Source organism: Triturus cristatus, chromosome 1_1, assembly GCF_964204655.1.
Source record: "Triturus cristatus chromosome 1_1, aTriCri1.1, whole genome shotgun sequence".
Lineage (NCBI taxonomy): Eukaryota > Metazoa > Chordata > Amphibia > Caudata > Salamandridae > Triturus > Triturus cristatus.
In genome coordinates this window covers 500569699-500593048 of record NC_140579.1, presented here as the reverse complement: position 1 = coordinate 500593048, position 23350 = coordinate 500569699, and the positions used below count along the sequence as shown (strand labels likewise).

The following is a 23350-nucleotide window of genomic DNA, read 5'->3' as shown; positions in this document are numbered from 1 at the left end:
AAATGGGCCCTGGAGAGTGGCTGTGTTGCCTGCAGCTGGGCCATGCGTTACGTAGACACATCAAGGAAGGGGAGGAACTGGCAGAAGCATCCCCATTAGGACAGACTGTTGACAGATCCCCTAGTAGAGAAGGCCATCTCGTTAACATATAACAAACTGGTGAACAATGCACCAGGCCCCATGGGACAGCTGCGAACAGTGTGGGAGGGGGACATAAGCACACTAGAGGACTCAGATTGTGTAGAGGCCCTTCAAAGCCCCAGGGAAGTTGCAAAAAGCTCCTGTTTTCGCCTAATCCAACTAAAGGTTCTGCACAGGGTATACTGTTCCCCGGGACTGTTGAGCCGACTGAGCAATGTAGGATCAGCTCTATGTCACAGGGGGTGCGGCCGAGAGGGCACATTTTATCATCTCATTTGGGAGTGTCCAGAAACTCAGAAATATTGGGGCAGAATCAAGGACATCATGTCACAAGTGACTGGGCAGATGATCCCCATGGTGCCGTGATGGTTTCTCTTGGGGATAGCCGGGGAGAAGGACAGGCCTAGATATACCAAAATATGGCTGGCGTTGGCAGGTATGGTGGCTAAGCGTAACCTGGCCAGGTGCTTGGGGGGTAAGGGCCCTACCATAAGTGAGAGACTGGCAAACAGATATGGACTGGTGCTGGTTAGCTGAACGTACAATATACCAAAGTTGGGGATGCCCTAAAAAATGGGAGAAAATCTGGGATCAATGGCGGGGGTTCCAGGGGCTTCTGAGGGGGTCCTGAACAGGTGTGATGAGCACTGAATCCGTAATGTCATACCCTCTCAGATAACAAACAATAACAATGTAAACAACTGGTCAAAATCCTACTTCTGTAAAGTGTATCACTGATGGTTTGTAAAACCAATACAAATGATGTTGCTGAAGTCTTGACAGTACCAAACTGACAGTGAAGTACAGCAAACGTCTTTAAAAACATTATTATATAATCCAAACAGAGCAATACAAACTAATTTAAAGACATCAGAGAATATGGAATCCAGAAATTGTTAAACAGCAGTGTCATTAGGCAACCTAAATGCATTACATGATATTCAGAATGTCCAAATGGGGTGTGAATGGCCATTTATCACTTGTCGCCTTCCTATATTTTTAACAAATGGCAGAGTCCTCGTAAATCTAGTTTTGTTAAAACTCATGCTCCATGAAACAATTCCAAAATATCCTCAGAAGAGATAAACAATACCTTTCTTTGATCGTGATTGGATTTAAACCTTGATAATCATTACAAAGATGAAGATCTTGATGCTTCTTAGGTGCAAAAAAACAAAGGCGTCCCAGCAGGTGATGAGGATGGTACATTCTACTGCAAATAAGCCATCAGTATCCTCTTTTTTTATTTTTCTATCAAAGAGAAAATACATTTAAAACTAACAATGGTGACAGCTTTAAAATAAACATAGTATACTGCAGTGACACTGTTGAGATGTTAGACACTATCAAATTGGATGTAGTATCCTTAATCTCATCCCTGGGTAGCCAATAGCTTCTTCAAGCATAATGGTCGTGACAAAACTGCAAAGGCTGAGATATTGCATTATGCCTCTTTAACCAAGGGAAGAAACTAAACACATATTGTAGTAAGCAGCAAAGTATAAGGTACACAATAATTCAGCAAGTGAGTCCAAAGTGGATGGATCAACGGCCTATCATAGAAGTTTAAACTTGCCAGAGGACATAATACTGTACATCTCTACTAATAGCACTGGAACTTTAAGCATCAGAACTGGTATGTTATGTTATGTTATTAGAATTTGTAAGGCGCACAGCTACCCCAAGGGGTTTCCCGGTGTCAGCCAGATCAAAGATCAGGTAACAAGGGCTTAAACATTAAATAACCAAGTTTTCAAGATTTTGCAGAACAGACCATAATTGTTCACCTTACTAAGGGAAAGGGGAAGCTAGTTCCACAAAGTAGGACCCAGATAGGAGAAAGACCGATTGCATATGGACGTTCTATTTTTTATCCTGACTACCGGCATATTCATGACCGAAACCTAATTGGTGCCAACTTCTACCTTTAAATTAAATATCCTTATAGCTTGTGCGGTCAAAATTGCAGATACATTCACAGCCTTGAGCAAGATCGTCAGATGAAACATGTGTTGGCTTCTTTCTAAACAGCGATTTCTCCATAGTTGGATTAAGTAAACTTCAAAAATATACGACCACTATGTACTCACTTGTTGAATTATTGTGTACCTTATACTTTGCTGTGTTCTCTGACATATTACTTAATATTACGAAACAGAAACCTCTGGAAGACGTGGCAACAATACCTGATGACAACAGGGTGCATGTTGTTAGAGCACCAATATTTCATTCTGCATTTGTAATACAAATCTATAAATCGTATATAGGTTAACTTTGCCTAACTATGGTACTTGGGATTTGCAAAAAAGTTAGGACACTGATACCACTGTAATAGGATTCTAAATATTATTGCACATTTGGAGAATATATTTGCCAAAAGATAACACTTCAATATGCACTCTAAATGAGACTTGCAATTAAGCAGGGGCTTTGTGTATCAGCCTTGAAATTAATGGTGAACCATCAACAGTTCAAATCATTTCAGTAGTCTTCTTAAGTCTCATTGAATTATTGTCAGAAAAGTGTCATCTGAGTTCTATCAACCTAGCTAGTCTCAGCTGCCAATTAATGAAAACAAGTCATGTAGTTCAAAACATCCATTCCACCTTGCCGTATATTGCACAAAGTATCTTCAGCAGAATATTTCAAGGTAGGACCTGCAAACGTTTTCTTATATGCTAACAGAAAAGCATATTATGCCACCAGACAAGAGTAAAGGATTTGCCCAGGCCAATATAGGTCCAGTAAGGGAATCAATCAAATAACTCAGTTTTGCTTGATTTTGACTAAACTGTGCAGGTGAACAGCAAAACGCACCATAAGAGAATCTAAAAATTCTATTAACTGGATCCCCAGAAAAGCGCAGAATAACAAATTACTGGGATATCAGTAAACAGCAATGTCAACGTCTACTACTAAACCAAATTCTTCAGGTGTAGTTGCTGTAACTCTTGAACTATGTCCTGGGAGGGATCCATAGTATCGGCAAACCTAAGGAGTCGTTAGCATGGCAATCTGTCACAGACTCAATGTTGAAGTGCATTGAAACACCTTCTTGACTATATGAGAAAAGAGTAACTCATTCCAGCAGCCACACTGCACTTAATAGTACATTTAACAGGTAGTAGGTCTCAATAAGAAGGTCCCAAGTAGGAGTAATAAGGATTGGCAAATCCAATACATCGCAAAGTTTAAATCTGGCATAAGCTAAGACGTTTGGATTTTACTAAAATTATACATACGCCATACTTCAGCATGGGGTGATGGGTCAGCCTACTTAAGCCATTGGCCAAATCACTGTGAGTGGCGGGATTCTACTTTTTCCTAAGGAGCACATCCTCACACAAAGTAGTTTCCTTCAGTGGCTGGGACTATTATGACAATGTGCAGCATTTGAGACCAAAAAATATTTTCCCTTTCAGCCAAGTTGTTTATTCATATTGGTGATGCCAGCTCCCTGACAATACTCTTTTTAAAAAGCAAAATGTCAAAGCAAAACCAGCACTGACAAAGTCAAAAGCTGGTAGCCAGCTACAGACCTAATGGTTTTGCCAGTGCTTGGTTTTAATAAAGCATTTTACACCTGGTTTTTGGGAACTTCATCAACCTTTGTTCGAAGATGTGAGAACAACATTGAAGGGATTCTGCACACTTGGAAATATTTTGAGAGCTCTGCTCATTAAAGGGCTTGCAGAGCCAAGCCAGAGCATCAGCTGGTTTTTCCCAGTTTATTTGTTGGGCGGCCCGCATTCTGTACGCTAATGTGTCAGCCCAGCCTCTATTCACAAAACAAGCACTGCCAAAGACAATTGGTCTGGCTCTGCCCGCCAACTTTTTTGCAATTTTTATTTGTATTTTCTGCAACATTGTATTGTTCGGGAAGCTGCTGGGCCCTCATCAATGTAAAATGAAACCTTGGCTGAAGGCAAAACTGTTTTTTGGTCTCAGAAAAACACACATTACCATAGTACTCCTGTTAAAATGTTAAATCTGATTCTCTCGTTTTTTTATTAAGCTATGCCTCATCCATTTCTCACCCCTGCTCTGCTTTCAGCCTGGCTCTATCCTTGACACCGCATCCATATAAACATGAGTAAAAAATCTGGGGCATTGTAGGCTGTGTATACATGCAGAGTCTGCGCAAAAGAACAGCTGGCGTCTGCACTGGGTTTTTCAGACAGTGGTAAAGCCTCAAGTAAAGTTTGCACAGATAGTATATCTTGTTGTGCAGTTTCAGGACGCGACAGTTACACAAGCCACCAAGACTGTTGATTCTTACCGATTGTTTCATTTGTGTGTTCTTCCTAAAGCTCTATTTACCTCTGGGCGTCCCTTGTTTGTGATCTTTGCTATAAAAACCCATGTAACCATAGTTCGGCGTGCTCTCTCCTTGAGTATCTCTATGGTGCTAGTCGGGCGGAGCCCCGTTCATGAATGCTAATTAAATGACCTATAGTTTGTACTTCGCTCCAGTGTCGATTCCTCCTTACTTGTTAAGAGCCCGTGGAGTAAAAGGTGACCCTGCACCAGCGGGTTATTAATAATCCACTTTCACAATTGGTGCCCAAACGTGAGGCCCCATCAAGGGCTTGCAGTCGGACCAGGGGAGGAGATCGGGTCGGTAAGACGAACTTCGCTGAGGGGCTCCCCACCTGAAAAGACTAGTGTTGCTCGTGGTCCAAGGTGATTTTTCAGCTCTCCGACTCTGACCTTCCTGGCGGCTGCTGGCCTTGACTGGGGACCTCGGACGGTCATTCTTTTGGATCAGGGAGGATCAATAGGTGGGAGTTGAAGACTACACATAAGGTAAATCTGTATTGAAGCAGTTCATTTAGTTAGAATTTGTTCTGTATTTGCCTTGGCATTTGTTTGGTATCCGTTCGGAATCTGCTTGGAATTTCAGAATTTAGAATCTGTTTTGGAACTTGCTATTTGTTTTGACTAACATTTGTTCTTACAGGTAATATGAGAACATTTGTTATTTCTCTCTGTTGATAAGTTTTGTATAGCTTATATAACATGCCTGCGATTAGCACCTTTTGGAAGTTTTGTTGTTGCTGCTGCGTCAGCCGGCGCCACCAGAAGGTACGCCGAATTTTGAGATGTACATCAAATATGGTATTTGTCCCATCATGTATAATGCACTGATGGAACAAATATACAAAAGGGGATCCCCACTTGCAATGGCCATTAGAGGAAACAATGGACCCCCACAAACTTGAGTATCTAGAGAAACTATTGTTTTTAAAGAAAGTTAGGCCAGCTATGTTTGACAGTTTGCGTATGTGGAGGAAAGAAGTGAAGGATCGACAGCTCAAGGCAGAGAAGGTACAAAGGAAACAGGAAAGGAAGACAGAGTATCAGAAGTATAAGGAATTGAAGGATAAGGAAGTTCAGGAGAAAAAGGAATGTTTAGATAGAGAGCATATATTATTAATATTGAAGGAATATATAGTTAGACCGACAGTAGCAGTTCAGTTCCACCAAGAGGATGTGGATTCAGACAGTGATGGACTATTGATCGAACGACCCGACCACCATATGTACCTTTAACACCTCTTCTCCCTGGACCACCAAATGTCGTTCCCCCCTGTACTTCCAGTTCCACCTCCTTTGCATGCGGTTGTCCAGCTCCCTATTTTCCAACCAGTACCGGTATATCCTCTGCCCCCTCCATCCCAGGCCACTGTGCCTCCATCCCAGGCCACTGTGCCCCCATCCCAGGCTACTGCACCCGAAATAACTGATGATCCTGTACTTTCTGTATCTGTCCTGACCCCTCGAATTCTTCGTTCTACTGTATCTCAATCACGTCAGGATGCGATAAGATTGATGGTATTAAATTGGTGATCTAGAAATGGAGGTGGGAGAAATGATAGATCAGATACAGGATTTTTCTGAGGGCGATCTTCTTTGTCTCATAAATGAGCTTTGTCATCAACTTATGGTCCAATGGGAGATGACTACAGGACAGAATGGCCCTGATGATGTTCGAGCTATTAATCAACAGTGTCAGATAGGAGCCTTCCCTGTAAGTAGGATTAACACTGCCATAGCAACGATAATTGGATATCGTAATGAACTCTCTCCCTCTCCTCGAATAAGACCTATGAGGGAAGCTGTGCCACAGTTCATTCCTGGAAGAGGGAATGCAGATAATGATGACCCTAATAGTCCTGATGCGAGAGCCCATTTTTTGTATAATTGGATATAGACGCCCTGGAAAAGGGCGGATGTACTCACTTTAAAAGCCTCCTTACCAGACATACGGAAAAATCCTAGAGGATTTTTTGATGATGTACAGGCAGCCACTGATTCTTGTATCATGACCTTAGCAGATATTGATATGTTTTTTGGTATGATCCTACCACCTGATATGTGGCGACTTACCCGGAAACATGATCATGCGGTTGACTTGGGAGGAGACTGGGCTGCCATAGTAGCAGCCGATAGGGATAGGAAGAATGGTATGAAACCTAGTCTTCCTGGAAACATACTCACTTATATAAAAACGATGGTTCCAGCTAGGAAAATAGATTGGCACTTCTCACTGCTTGTAAACAAACAGTGAGAGGCCGTCCCTGATTTCTTTACTCGCTTTGAGGAAGTGTTCCACGATTTTAGTGGGCAAGATACGTCTACACCTACGGGTGCACATTCGTAGATCGATTTGTGGGAAATTTAGGGGCATATCTACAAGAAATAGCGATAATTATCGCTAAGCGCGGTTAGCGCGAACATTTTTATCGCCGGCGAAGTCCTTTGTTTATCGCCGCCATAGCGACGTATTAACAAGGCGCCGCTAGCCAGCGATAACAATCAGTTCCGGCGCTTAGGGATGCTGATAAAATCTTAGCGCCGGCGATAAAAAAACGGACACTAAGCCGCGAAAAGTAGAGATAAGCAATTTATCTAAAAAATCAGCCTGACAATTGACAACAGGCCTGCATTTTGCACGCAGCAAGCGGGAAAATGCACTATAAAAGGCCCCCAAGCAGGCAAAATAAAATGGATTCCAGTGACCAGAGACCAGACCAGAGACATGGAGGAAGCAGGGCCAAGCGCAGAGACCGCAGCGAACCCCACAGCCAGCCAGGAGGAGCAGGGAGAGAGCCAGGGGAAGGAAAAGAGGAGGAAGAACCCCAGGTTCAGCCACCAGGAGAATCAGGTCCTGTATAGCCTGGTGGCTGAACACCAGCAGGAGCTTTATATAAGGAAGACAGTGCCATTGTCCAGAAAGAAACACATCTGGGAGGAGATCACAGCTAAGGTCAATGCTGTGGGAGAGAGGAAGAGGAGGACCGTGGAGGAGGTGAAAAAACGCTGGATCGACAGATCGACAGCAAGAAGAACACCAAGGAGAAGATGGCCGCCAACTGGAGTGCAGCCATGGCCACCGGAGGTGGTAGCCCCGTGTCGCAGCTGGAGCTGGATGAACAGGAGGATCTGGTGGCGCAAGTCATCACAGAGGAGACGGTGGTTGGAGTGCCGGGTCGGGACACCGCTGCAGGTCAACAGACACAACCACAGGGTGAGTACAAACTATGGAGTGGGTGGACGGGGGTGGATGGCCACAATGGCACACATGTATAATAAATAGCATTGCATACCCACAATTACTGTGGTTCAGGTCCCAGATAGCCCTGTGCATGGTGGCATGGACACACATAAACATTGCTAGACACACTTTGACGGACACACTGACATCGAAATGTGCACTGAAACCTCAGAAAAACACAGTCTAGCTACATCATCAGACCACAAAATAAGTGCCACATCACATACCAAAATGCCACATCACGTAGAGACGCACAATGCTCACAAAATGCACACCTTGCACCATCACAACCTATATCCAAATAATCTCCACAAGGCCCCAACTCACAGGTGCCAAAATGAGTATGCAGTGTGAATGTGACTGATCACGCGCACGTGTAAGCATGCCAACAGCGAGAACAGCACACCTGCAAAATAGCACATGTGGCTGACTTGAGTGGAAGGATGTGCGTGGCCAACAAGTGTGACTTGGAGGGCCACACACAACCTTGCACACGAGCCAGACACATGTGCAATGTTGCAGGTGTGCTGAGCCTGTCTGTGGCATGCTTACTCGTGCACATGACCAGTCACATTCACGCTGCATACTCATTTTGGCACATGGGAGTTGCGGACCTCTGAAGAAGATTTGGATAAGTGTGGTGATGAGGCAAGGGGGACATTGTGACAACCTCATGCCTGTACTACAAAAATGCCCCCTTGCCTGTACATGCTATGCAGCACTGTGTACAGTAAGATGAGAAAGTAATGAGTCACTCTGCATACCGACAACACATGCAATGTCACACCAAAAATATGGATTATGGGGCATATTACCAAGGACGGCGTTAAAATAATAGTTGCTTGAGTGGCAGAAAACTGCCACCAAAGCGGCGATAATGGCCCTTAAAAAATGCCCTGGAGAATTCCAAAACAAGCCCATGGTCACACCAGACCATGAACTTCTATTGGATTTCCCTAGGGCATATTATCAAGGCCATGATCGCCGCTTAAGCCGCAGTTCTCTGCCGCTCAAATGCCGATAATCTGTAATGCCGTCCCTGATAATTTGGCCCTTAGTTGTGTGCTCTCCATTGCAAAATGCAATGTGGGGCGCACCATTCAGTCATCCAAAGGCAACTCACCTGCATGCACACATAGCCCTGTCCATAATACCCACCACCCTCTCCCGCCCCACGTCAACGCATGGCATGTACTATTTTCACTAGCAAAATTTAAAAATCCTCATCTTCAGATCTAACAATTGTGCAAACCTAGGGACATATTACCAAGATCAGTGTTAAAATCATTGCTGCCTTAGCGGCAGGAAACTGCCACTAAAGTGGCTGCAATGGGCTTGATAATATGCCCCTGGGAATTCCCAGAGACGGCCATGTTCACACCAGAACATGGACTCCTATGGGAATTCACAAGGGCCGATCATCAAGCCCAACACTGCCGCTATAGTGGCAGTTACCTGCCGCTAAAGCCGCAATCATTTTAACGCTGATCCTGATAATATGGCCCCTAGTCCCTCTCCACTCACTATGGTGTTAATTTTTCTGAGCATAGGATCCTTGGCTTGTTACTATGACATGTCTCCTCTACTACCTTGAATATTAAGAACCATGTAAAAAGTGGCATACCAAACAATTAACAACACCGGCCATATAAACCAACATCACCAGCACTAATCCATACGAAAGTCTATTTCACGATCCCTCAAGGCATGTCACTACCCATGTTGCTCTGTACTCCTTGATAGCCTTACCAGTGCGTAATCTGTGGTAATCTGTGTTATCCAGAAGCTAAACACGAAAAACACAATATACAGGCTGCCGCTTTAGATTCACCCATCATGCATGTCTACAATGGTGTGGAATGGTCATATCTACGCGCTATAAAGGCACTAGCCTGGTACCAGCTCACCTGGCTCAGTGTTGACATCGCACTCGCTGTCTTCGTCCACAAATGGTCCAAAGAAATGGTCCCATGCCCTAGCCGCATTAAGTGATCCCTTGTCCACTGTACCCTTGACCAGTAGTAGCCGAAGTCTCCCATCACACTCTTCCCATTTGGTGAACTGGTGTCAGGGTTGTCAAATCTAACCATGTAAAAAGGCTCAGGGTAAAAACCACAGACCTTAGAGCTATATTCATAAAGAAGGCAGAGCAAATGCACATCACATACCGAAAACAAGATGGCCGCCAGAAGTCCAAAACTCGAGCAAGCGGTTGGCGCTCTAGTGCTGGACCGCAATCATCCAGATCCAGGTGTCGTGCCGGTACTGTGGCGCACTTCACCGAACTTCGACGGTGAGACGGAGGTGTTTAACTTCGTCGCGCTCGACTTTGTTTAGTGGTGGGCGGAGGGCACGCGTCTGCGGACCTACTAAAGTAAGACTGTACTGGTTTAAAGGGGGGAGCATGCGTATATAGAGACTGAAAAGTAGTATTCCTTGTGAGCATGCGCATTTGGAGTTACAAGTATTCTTTGGAGTTGAATCTGTGAGGAAACTCCCCTTTATTTTCAGTTAGTAGAGTCAGCACAAGTCTACGAGTCTTAGTTATCCTTTTCGAGCAAGAAGAAATAAAAAGACGAAAAGTATTGGGAGGCAAGAGCAGATAAGTCATATTTAATTGGAGTGAATTAACTGCAACGTCAACCTAGTTAAAATCTACAGAACCTCTTCTAAGGAACTTAATTATCAAGAGCACTTAAGGGCTGAAGAAATTAATATAAAAGGATTTACTTACCGTTTTAAAGATAGGTTTAACTCTTCAGCTGTGTACACCCAAGGTGAGGAACCTGCAAGAGATTGAGATAGGTTAAAACAGAAAAAGATAAGGACCAGGAATAATAATTATTAATCTTTAGTCCACAGCACACAGAAACTAATCATTAAAAGATAGAAGAGGAGCATAGGCCACATCACAACAGGGTAGGTGAACAGTAAGATTGAAGCATTAAGAAAGATAGAATAGGAAATGCATATTAACTAAATACTGTGTGGATTTTCCTTATATTTACATACTTACCTGTCAAGCTAGAAAAGATTGCGAAGAAGAAAGAAGACTGTGAAGCAGTGAAAAGAAGAAGCAAGCGGTGTGGCCGTCTCTTCTCTGTCCATTCCCCTTTCCCCCATGAGATTATATTCACTGATACGCTGTTAAACTGCGTTAGGTGGGGTAATCTTAGTGGGGCATTGGGAAGCTTGCGACGCTCTGCTCCTGCGCCTTCAAAGAAGGGTCACGAACCTGACAACTGGCACTCCCATTGATCTAAACTCGTGGCCCCACTTGCCTTCCAGTGCATCGTAATATCCCCTCATGGCCAATAATAATACCCTATCCATAAACTTGCGGCAAGCCCACTTTGAGCCGTGTGTGGGAAGCAATGTAGGATACAAGCCTCCTACGACAGATCAACCTCCCTGTCTGTCAACACCTTCAATACTGTTATCACTATGGTCCAATAAGTTGCCTAAAGTGTTCACCCCCAAATCATGTGAGGAAAGTTTGCCTCCTCTCCCTGAACCCTTGTGCATACCTTTGAGTCAGTGTAGAAACATGCATTGACTTCCTGCCGGTGTGAGGTAAGGCAGTGTAAAACATTTAAAATAAGCCTTTGGAAGCCGGTGTGCCTGATGCATCTCCATGCTTACTCTACAATCTCTGCACAAGCCCTTTCGGGGATCTCTCGAACTACATCTACCTCCCATTTCAATTCAGTTTGTCCAAAGGGGGCAGCTCTACGAGACCCATGCGCATGTACAGGCATGTGACTGCCTTAAACTTTACAGCTGCTGTCAATATGTATTGGCACCCTAAAGAAAGCTCAGGTCATGCTTTGTCCCCTTTACAATGCGCACAAATATCCGCTGTGATCGCTGCAGGGAGTATGTAGTCCCCCCCTTTGAAAATCAAACCGCTCATGCAGAGTCTAGAATGTTTGCGCCTGATATGATGCACAATATGGCCCACCACTGCCACACACACTCCACATGTGGGACAAAATCTGTGGGTAATGTGTGTGGACACTGTCTGCTCAGATAGCAACAACATTTGCCATACATGCTGCACCATACTCTGAAAGGGTAATCAAAAAGAAGTGCAGGAAGCAAGTTTAAACATGACAGACGCAATGCACACAACACATATTTCAAGGAGCCAAAGCAACTTAGAGGCACATGTGTCCTACACAGTGCAGCTTTGTAGAAACAACACGGCATATGTAATCAAGGACGTTCTTAAAATTATCGCCACTTCAGCAGCATGAAACAGACACCAAAGCAGTGATAATGTGCCTGATAACATGCAGCAGAGAATTCTAATCAAAGCCCATGTTCACACCAGAACATGTGCTTCTCCTGGAATTCTGTGGCACATTTCCAAGGACATCTTTGCCGCTTGTAGCGGAAGTCTCCTGCTGCTAAAGCGCAGATAACACCATGGACGTCCATGATAACATGCCCCCAAGTAGGCTCCCATTGCCAATGTGCCAAAAGTGGGCACTCATCACACATCACCAATAGCACACTAAACACATGCACATGTGCAAGCCCCTGCAAAGCTGCAACTCCTTGAGCCACACTGATAAGGCATGTGATAGGGCATGATGGATAGCATGCCTGCAGGACAAAGAGATTCACATGGTGCAGGACACCTCACTGATGTTGCGGAGTGTAGAACTCATCCTCAAGGGAGCATGTCACACCCTGGCACAAACTTATGTACACACAACCCCTGATGTGACCAAGACACTTGGGGGCATATTATCAAGCTAGGCGATAAAATTATCGCCGCTTTAGCGCCAGAAAACTGCCGCTAAAACTGCGATAATGGGTTTGATAATATGCTCTATGGAATTCCAATTGAAGCACATGTTAGATGTGAAGGACATCTAACATGTGCTTCACTTGAAATTCCATAGAGCATATTATCGGGCACATTATCGCCGTTTTAGCGGCAGTTTTCTGCCACTAAAGCGGCGATAATTTTATAGCCTGGCTTGATAATATGCCCCTTGATGAATACTATGCACAAGTGTCACTACTCTGACAAGGATACACCATCCACACAGATTTACACATGTCTGCCTTGTCCATACACAGAAGTCAAAGGCCCATTTCATGAAAGGGACAAGGGGCAGCTACACCAAGGCAGCAGGTGCCACCATCACACAATGCAGTGTACACACATACTAATCGGAGTACATCAACATTACCTAATAGGTGTTGCGGACTGCATCAGTCACATAACACAAACCAAGACACAACAGGTAGCATTTGTGTGTAGACACTGTCAAGGCTCATTTCTCACCTAGGGAACTTGTGATATTACAACGTACAAGTACACACACACATCTGTGATGTCTCTGAAATAATCACCATCAAGTAACTAGCATGCATATTGTACAAAATATCTATCGTGTACAGTCTCCCTCAGTCTGATTGTTAAGTCAAATAATGCATGCCCATACATGGATACCACTGTTAAACTGTATCTCCCATGAACATTTCAGAGGGAGCGACAACACCTCCTGGACAGCGGGACGACCCACTCCACCACGACGACTCGTCCCAAACACCAACTATCAATATGGACGAGTTTGAGCGTCTCCTCGATTCTTTCGCAACACCAACTCCAGTAGCAGGGCTACCCACCAGCATTGCGCCCAGCCCACCCCCTGCACAAACCACCCAGCAGCAAGCACCTCCAACCACAGCTGCCTCCCAGGACCCAGCCAACACCTATGCGGCCTTTCAAACCATGGTGCTGGAGGTCCAACGGGAGACACAGGGCGGGCTTGGAGAGCCTGGCAGCCAACTTTGAGGAGTTCAGAGGGTGTCTGAATCCCCTTGAAAACAACTTTGCGAGGCTGTCAGACATCCACACCTCATGCAATCACATCCAACGCTCCCTGGATGACATTGCTGGGGTCCTGATCCAGAGAGTGGACACACTGTCCCGGCAGGATATCTCCAGCAGTGTCTCTGCTGCATTATCCCGACTGGCAGGGGTAATGGAGTCCAGGGAGCGGAGGGAGCTCCAACAGATGGCTGCCACGGCTCAACACCAGTGCAATCTGCAACAGATATGGCAGGCCATGCTTCTCCACATGCCAGCTTTACCTCCCCGCGGTCTTGTGACATCTGCTGCTTGCGCATCCACATCCTCAGCTCCGCACCCTGATGTGTCTGTGCCTCACAGTGCTGCTCCCACCGTACCACCGCCCACATGTGAGACACACGACACATCATCGGACGAATCTGAGGATGAAACTGCCACCATGGTGATGCGCAAGTTCAGCTAGCAGTGATGTACAAAGGCCTGTTGGTTTGTACACAACAACATTTCACTACCCTTCCTCTCCCTCCCACTGTCTGCCGACGTCCATCAACACCCAGCGTCGACCCACACATTGACCCACAGCAAATCTCCTCTTGTTCATTGACAATGGCACTGGCACTGCTAAATCCGCCTCCTCCCCTGACTCTGTCGCTCGCAATGGACTGCCAATCCCATGTCCTATGGTCAAGTTCTGGTCAATGCACAACCTCTTTTTTTTGTAAATAAATGCACTTTAATCACACAGGTGCGTGTGTCCATGAACAATCAAGTATTTAACTTAGGTAATAAGTAAGGGGCTGTGAATTTACAAGAAGGTCCAGCAAGGCTAATTCAATCAATGTACATGTGTCACCTGACACGGATAGGCAGTGAGATGGCCGTGTATGTGCAAAAGCAATCTAGATAATTTTCCTATGACAACATCTTTAAAGTGCAACACTAACCCCTGAGTGTCTCAAGGAGCGGGGGTGGGTGGGAGTCTGCCACTGCTTGGAAAACCCGTTCTTGAGGAGTCACATTAATGTCAGCATATGCTGTGCCTGCTGCAGGAGGGTGTGGAGAGTGTTCCAGTTTTTTGCGTTGAGGTGGCATAATGATCTCCTGCAGGAGTTAGCTGTCCAGATGCGGGGGACTGTGGCAATTGCAATGTCAGCGTAGCGGACCTGCTGGATTGGGGAGCAGAAGCTGAGTCGTCTGTTGAGGTATGCATGTCCGGTGTTGTGGAGTGGCCTGTGTGCGTGCGTCTTGTGCGTGGAGGTGAGACACTTGTTGGCGGTGAGCCAGTGCAGGTCTCACAGGTGGGGTGTGATGTGCTGTCGGCGAGGGATGTTGAGGACCAGGCGTGCAGAGGCGTTTTTAATGCATCTAAGTTATTAGAGTTTGGTCGAGGCTCCTGCATAGAGGATGTTACCGTATTCCAACTTGCTGATGCAGAGTGCCTGTGTGACTGTACTCCATGTCTTGGTGGTAATCCACCTGTTGAACTTGACAAGCATCTGGAGGGTGATGAAGCAGGAGGACGAGATGGCGTTTTCCAGCTTTGGCATGGAGAGAGTAGAGTTGATGTTGAACCCCATGGTGCATGCGTGGGTGGTTGTTGCTGGATCTGTTCCCAGGGCAGCCGCACACCAGGAGGTGTCTCATGCGTAGGGGGTGGATTTGTCTTACAGTCCTACATGGTGTATGGTTGTGTAAGTGAGGGTGGCCATGGTGAGGGAGAGGATCAGCTGGCTTATGTTCTCGTTGGCGATGATGTTGAGGTTGGGCAGTTGGGTAACGTGTGCAAGTGGTGACATGTGGTAGAACAATGTTGTGTGAGGGATGAGCCCTGGGGTAATCCGCAGAAGATTACTGTGGACTCTGAGCAGGAAGGGTGGAGGAGGGTGGACTGGGTTTTGCTATAGAGGAAGGAGTTTGTCCAGTCACGAGCCTTATCTCGGATCTCATTTTCGTGTATGCGTGTGCATAGTGTGCAGTGCAAGACAGTGTTGAAGTCAAATCACAGGTACTGGTCAATGAGTGCTGCTCTTTCACTGTTGTCCATCCGTGGCATTATGTCATTGTTGGCGGAGATATGTCCAGTTTGCTGCAGGAGTTGCAGCTGAAGCGCAAATGGGACGGATCCTGGATGCTGTTCCCATAGAGTTAGTGGGTCAGTTGTCTGTTGATGGTCTTCGTAATGACACCTCACACGAATGGTAGCAAAGAGATGGGACGTAAGCAAAAGGCGGTCCTTGGGGTCAGTCTTGTTTGTGGAGTAAGGGGTTGATATCGGCGTGCTTCCAGCTCTACGTCAATGTTGAATTTACGAGGGAGATGTTGATGCTCATCTGGAAATGGGGTGCAATGGTGGGGCTGGCTTTGGAGCAGATGTGGTGTGGGCATGTGCCTGACGTTGATCCGTAGTGGATGTAGTACCAGATGTGCATTGTGTTTGTGTTGTTTACGTTGGTCTAGGAGAGCAGGGGCTTGGCGTGTATGGGATCCGTGGTGATGGAGGTCTCAGTGCTAGTCGTGGCAGTCATGGCGTTGTAGCTGTCGTGGATGGCTGCACCCTTGCGATGGACAAAAGTAACTAAGGAGCTGCACAGGTCTTGCAAAGGTGGGATGGTGTTGTTGTTGGAGCTGGTTTTGGAGAGTTCTTTCACTAGGTTGATGAGCACTTAGCTGGTGTGTGCGTTGTTGGCAATGTGGTCTTTGAAGGAGGCCCAATTGCGTATCTGTGGAGTTGATGGTGTCTTTCTTCACTAGCTCATGGCAGGGCGGCATTGAGGCCTGGTGTTCTGCATTGAACCAGCTGGCTTACTTGCTGGTGTGTCTTAATCGGGGCGAATGGGTTTGCGCTGTTGCCTATCCCTTGTCTGACATTCTGTGCGCTGGAGTGAGTGTCGGTGGTTGTGCTCCAGGCAAGGTTGATGGTTACCTGTGCTTCTGTGACTGTGCTCCAACAGTGCCCGTGGATCTGTTGGGTGTAGTGGCGCGTGGTGTCTTCATGGAATGCGAATTTGCTGCGTTGATGGTTGTTCCAGTGGAGGTTGGCTGGGTGGTTGGAGTAGACGTGGGAGCTTGTGGATAATATGTGGTCAATCGTGTGGCTGTTGTGGTGGGTGGGTGTTGTGACAAGTTGTATGAGCCCGAGGGTGGCCAGGGTGTCGGTCAGGGTGGTGGATACGGTGCCGTCAATGTGGTTGATCTTGTAGCTGCACAGGATGGCTATGGCGAGGTAGCGTTCTGAGGAGGGGTACAATTAGGTCACTGTCATGGAGACCATGTCTGGGGAGCTTGAGTTGAGTAGGTTCCAGAGTTCACTTGTGTGTTGGCTTCTGTGGCAGGTGTTGGGGACAATGCATCTGAGGTAGTTTGCTTACAACACAGTGGTTGGATTTGCAGAATCAATGCTGGTGACAATGCAGTTCCGGCTGGAGATGTGTCCTTGTGTGTGTTCCGTTCTGGGCAGGAAGCAGGTGTGTGATCGTCCTATGTTGAGGGCGTTGAGTGCTAGCATCGTAGTGGCAACGTGTGTAGTTGCGTTCGCCGACCCAGGATGTTCCTGCACTTTGCGCGGACCCAGCGTGGATATACGCAAGTGGAAGGGGAGGTGGGCGGATCAGCCTGGCATGTGGGTGTTACGAAAGTGCATGTTGCTGTGCGTCTCAGCAGGGGAAACTGTGGCGGGAAGGGAGAGCAGAGGCGGTTTGAAAAACACGTGTCCAAATACAGGCTAAGAAATCTAAATGAGCAATACAACTAAACCCATCAGAAGGGGGCACAGTGTTGCAAAATAAATAACACTTACAATGACGGCTAAGATGAGACAACCGGAGTCAGATAGTGAAGATGGGCCACAGGGTGCCCCACAAGAGTACACGGTCAAAATTGCACTGACAACATTGATCCGATGGCACAACTAGCAATATCCCAATTCTGGTCACACAACATGTATGACATATGTGTGAAAAAGTACAATCTTTCATGCATGGTATTCACACACTTGTTGAGGAACTGCTGAATGGACTTTGACTGAGTGTGCCTTGGACTCCTGCCAATCAGGTGCCCAGGGCCTATGTTCCTTCCCTAAACACTAACTTTCACAATTGTCAAACCATGGACAACTAACCTACAATCCACGTCTGGTTGGGAGGCTGCCTAAGCTGCCACTCATCAGACATGTTGCTGGACCCCAGGGTGTACAGCCCCCGCTCCCCAGGGCCTGCAATAATGCACATGCTGGGCGGGGTGCTAGGTCTCCTCCCCCAGGATGGCCAGGGGGAACTTTCAAAGGCATGCAGACTCAGTGAGCTTCTACAGGCCACGGGCTGTACCCAGAAAACTACCCCCAACACCCCGTTCTGACACCCACTCTTGCGGGAAGACTGGCCGGAAACACAAAATAAGGACAGGGTATGTTCCAGCCTGCCCACACCAACTCTCAGGTGTGGGAGGCGAGGTGAAGCCCATCAGGACTAGGCTACTGGCCCACTCCCACAGGTGAGTGGCAGGATAGTGTGTGTATCCACCCCAGGGCAGGGACCCATTGGTCCCTGCCCTGTACCTACCTGTAACGCAAATAAACATTGTATTTAGAGGCACCCTGAAGCTTTACCCTGCCTGATTTTGAAAAAGCAAGGAAGAGCAAGAAGAAAGAAACTACAGTGCAGCTGCTAAGAAGAGGAAGACACCAACTGCTTTGGCCCCAGCCCTACCGGCCCGTCGACCCTTGAACCTGTTCCTGCCACAGCCCAGACCCACTTGTGGCCAGCAACCTCACAAACCCCTGCGGACCTGGCTACCTTGTGACTCTGATCATATGGGAGGCCCATGAGCAGTAGCTTTGCTCAAAGCAAGTTTCTAACCCCTGGCATCATCACGGAACCGCAAAGCCTGCACACCCTGCACTGGACAAGCCTGGCCTGTGTCGGAGTGGACAAAGACCCTGGCAACTGTGACCCCGAATCTGGCCACCAAGGTCTCACCACTGTGGTAAATAAAATAAATATTACCGGACTGAATTTCATGCGGAATCTTAAATTAAAGTAAATAGCTCAAAATAACAAGAGGCAGAATCCGTGGTATAAGAGGTTTTCTAATGGGCTTTATTCCATTCAAAATGGCCGACTCGAGTCGCGGTCCTCAGGTTCCGTCACCACGAGGGTTCAGGAAGTGAAGTACAATAATTCATTAACAGACATGTATTTTTATAATAAGTGCATTACAATGAAACGAATGTAGAAGGCGTAACATTTGATAAGAAAAGTGACAAAACAGTGACATAATCGAAACTAGGCGTAATAAGGAATAAAAGAAACATGATTGGTTAGAATTATCAGACATAGGTGGATCTATAAGATAATACTTGGCATAGATGCGCGCGCGGCAGCATGACGTGTAATTGACGTGCAACTAGGGGGTGAAGGGGACTTGACATTTAGCTCTACATGTGGAGACGAGAAGTCTGGGGTCAAGTCAACCTAATCCCAAATCATATCTAACATCCTATGTTTAAAGAACTATGTTATCCACAAGGAAGAACTCTCGGACAGAATCTATTCTATACTGACTGTGTGCGTGTACAAGCGTCTAAGTGTCTATATGAGATGCGAGGGGCAGAAAACTTTCCATGGCAACAGGGCTATGAATCACTTGCAGGAGGACGGAAAGGCTGAGTCCTTTGCTTGTGAGCTAAAGGAAATGTTTACCTAAATCACTGGACAGGAATGCATCGGCTGAAGAGTAAAATAGATAATTCGAAGGTGAAATACAACTTCTTGGCAGACAGGCGAAAACTGGCCGAGGCAGTCACCGTTAGCTGCACAGGGAGTAGGACAAAGTTCATGGATACAGATGCGAGCTCAAGCTGAAGCTGTCAAAGACAGAGAGCAGGGAAAGGCTTTGAGGACAGAATCGGGCCTACTTGCCTGAACTGTAAAAATGAAGTAACTTAGCCATATAAAGTCGGTGGCTTTTCATACTTAGGAATCGAATATCCAGCCCATTGATGGTGGATCTGACAGAGAACATGTCGACGGTAGACACACATATGTTTGCGTCTTAGAAACTGGAACTGGAGGGAACATACATGTACTTGTAACATGCATATAGAACCGTTGGGGTCCAAGATAGGGGACATAACTGATCAGGAAAATCCACATTTCCACATTCCCTCCTTGTCCCCTTCTTGCCCTTCACGAGACATCAATCTTCATCATTCCATTGATTTGCTCATAGAGCATCATTTCTTCTTCCTTCCGGTATTCTGAACGAAAACCTTGATGTGGAATACACGATGTGGCACACAGACCACAAATCGCTGGTCCACATTGTAGGCATAAACAACAACTGAAGAGCATAAGAAGGCCAATACCTAGGAAGGATAGAACTCTCCATCCCCAGGCTGATATCACACTCCAAAACCACCCGGACCACGTCCAAGTGCCTGGATTCTCGTGTATCTGGCTTACAATCTTATGAAGGCGTGTTATAGCTTTATATACAGATGGCGAATTTTCTGGTATGAATATGCAGCAGCTGGATCCGATGACCCTGCAAGCTCCGCCCCTATCGGCCAGGATGACATCAAGGACAAGACGATTCTGGAGAACAACAATTCTCATCACTGATTGTTCCTCTGTCAGATTGCCTAGGGCGGCTATAGTCTCGTTTACTACAGCTTCAAGAGTCTTGGTGAGTCTGCGTATCAGCTTACTATTTGATATTGTACCTATATAGGGAAAGATACCTTTATTGAAATCTACATACTTGTCCCATGCTGTTTCAGTATAATCGACAACTGGGAGATCTCTTTGCTCTCTATTGTGTACTAAATGAACATTTCGATAATAATCAGGGGGAGCTAGGAAAACAGGTGGCAAAAGGAATGCTATGTAACAAGTACCATCCCAATCTAGAGGCAGACGCATATATGCCGTCTGACCACATATAAAGTAAGAATGGCGAGAAGCTCTAAATGAAGATTTACCTTGATCACTATATTCTACTGTAGTAACGCATTGGCTATGGCCCATGTGTATGGAACCAACTTTTCGTACACATAATTCACCCTTAACTGGAAATACTGACATAGTGGGCAGAATTAGTTCAACTTCGGATTTAACATTCAAAATCATAAGATTAGGCGTAAAATTACCTAATTTATACACTTCATTTTCTAAATCAGTTCCTGTTCTACTGGGGTGACCCTCCTTATTAGGGTGACAGACTTTGAATAAAACTAGATTCAGATTTCCCCATATCCAGTGTTGTTGATAAACTGCTGTGTCTGGGTCTATGGAATTTAATAAACTAAACCATGCTCCACAGGAGCCATTGTGTGTGAATGGATGTGGAAAGAAAGGCAGAACTCCTTTGTTATTCTGATAGGGAGGGAGTCGGCCACACACCCAACAATTGGTGGCATTACTAGTCTGATGGGAATGATGTAACATACTAATGAATGTGTTATTACGCAGCGCAAGTCTATAGGACAACTCATGTGGCGGTAGGTCACTAAAAGAGTGTTCATCAGTTATATTGAAAACACGTTTAGAATCAGGATAATACATATGCAACAATATACTTGCAGTAACTATTAAAAAACTCAAGAAAAACAAAATTAATAAAGTCACAATACAGTGGCTACGCAGTGATTTACAATACGCCTGTCGTTTCAACATTTCTCGGGTATTTTCTCTACTCAGGTCCAAGGGATACATGTCGGAGACAATTCAACCGCTTCACCTTGGAGAGGACTTAAACAATCAAATTGCTCGACTGTTTGGGCCTAAGCTTTAATTTATAGCACTGAGAGTCATTCTTTTCAACAAAAGGAAGTTTTGAATCAGTCTGTGAGGGAGTGCAGGGCACAGTGTCTATATCTGAAGGTAGTCCATGGAATTTTTTGACGTGACTTGAATGAATCCACCCTTTACGTCCCTCGATCTTCACGGCTGTTCTTGTGGTCAACAGGACCAACTTCGGTGCTTTCCACCTGGGCTCCAATTGACTTTTCCTGTCGAAATTTCTCACAAAGACAAGATTACCCGGAACAATGTCATGGGGTTTCGCCTCAGTGTTGTCGGGAAAGGCTGCAGCTACCTGTGAACGAGAAGATTGTAGTGCAGACATCAAGGAAGCCAAGTAATCTGTCAGCATGTTACAGTCAATGTCAGTTATTTTACGTGGTATAGGCGTCCCCCACATATTCGGTGGTCTACCAAAGATCACCTCATACGGGGATAGCCCTGTTCTAGAGTGTGCTACCATTCTCATATAAAAGAGTGCAACTGGTAATGCTACTATCCAGTCGACACCTTTCTCTCTACATATTTTGGACAGTCTGATTTTCAGTGTCTGGTTATGTCTTTCTACGAGACCTGCTGCCTCGGGGTGTCGGACACAGTGGAATTTCCACTGATATCCCAACAAGAGTGAGACATGTTTCATTAATTCGGATGCGAAAGGCTGACCGTTATCTGAATATACAACACGTGGTAAACCGTACCGTGGGAAGAATTCTCGAACTAGCTGCTTGGCAGTAGTCGGGGCAGTGTAATCTGATACGGGATACGCCTCTGTCCAACGGGAGAGAGCGCAGACAACTACGAGAACATATTTGAATCCTCGACAACGTTCCATCTGAATATAATCCATCTGGAGGACTTCAAAAGGATGGTCAGGAGGCTGAAATCCACCCTGCTCTACGGGAACACTCTTTCCTGGATTAAACTGACAACATATCATACAGGTACGAACTTTTTGTTTAGCTGCTGCTCGTAAATGTTTGTTGAACCAAATGTGCTGAATGCTGTCTAGCATAGCCTTCTCTCCTAAATGTGCTGGACTGTGAACTGTAGCTATAATGGCTTGAACCATGGAATCAGGGAGAAACCATACAGATTTCTCCTTTGTCATCCACCCTTGATCTGTCTGGATCCCTCCTAGTTCAGTCCACTTCTTTATTTCTTCTGCTGTGGCATGTGTCTGTATGTCAATTACATCAAGTGCGGGATCCTTAATTGTCATACACTGTGTTGGTGTCTGAACTATTGGCTTTGTCATGTCTAATGTGCGATTCTGAGCAGTCTGTTTAGCTGTTCTGTCAGCTAAATCATTGCCTTGAGAAATGGTATCAGTAACCTTCGTGTGTGCTTTACATTTCATAATCGATATAGCAGTGGGTAGATGTATTGCGTCTAACAAAGCATGAATGAGGGGTCCGTGCTGAATGTGGGCACCATGGGACGTTAAATAACCTCTCTCTCGCCACAGCACGCCGAAGTCGTGTACAACTCCGAATGCATAACGTGAGTCAGTGTATACATTAACTTTCTTATTTGTGGCTTGAATACAGGCTTGCGTTAGAGCAATGAGTTCTGCTGCTTGGGCTGACAAAGTATCTATACAATTTGTTTCAATAACTTCAGTGTCTGTTGTGACTGCATACGCGGCCACTAAATCTCCTGTACTTGCTCTCATGCATGATCCGTCTACATACAACGTCAGGTCTGGATCTAACAATGGAACGTCTGTCAAGTCTTGTCTAGGTTTCGTCTTTATTTCAATGATTTCAACACAATCATGAGCTAGTGGGTCTGTTCCAATTACAGGTAATAGTGTAGCAGGATTCAATGTATTACACCGTCGGATCTCTATGTGTGGTTGAAACAATGTCAGTTCATAACCGGTAAGTCTTGCTATGGTCAAGTGTTGTGTTTGTGTTCGGTTCACAAGAACCTCTACTGCATGTGGTACTTGAACTGTCAATGGGTGTCCTAATACTATGGCATCGCTTTGTCTGATTGCTAGAGCTGTCGCTGCCACTGATT

The 23350-nt window shown here is 45.8% G+C and overlaps 1 long non-coding RNA gene across 1 annotated transcript in view; it reads right to left on the bottom strand.

Moving 5' to 3' along the window:
• The window catches only part of LOC146870477 (uncharacterized), a 236730-nt gene that overhangs the window by 47952 nt on the left and 165428 nt on the right, over positions 1 to 23350 (bottom strand). The window contains exons 3-4 of the long non-coding RNA XR_014959399.1: positions 10434 to 10485; positions 1235 to 1392 (exon numbers count right to left, since the gene is read on the bottom strand). This is a non-coding gene — a long non-coding RNA (uncharacterized LOC146870477). The remainder of the gene's footprint in view (positions 1 to 1234; positions 1393 to 10433; positions 10486 to 23350) is intronic.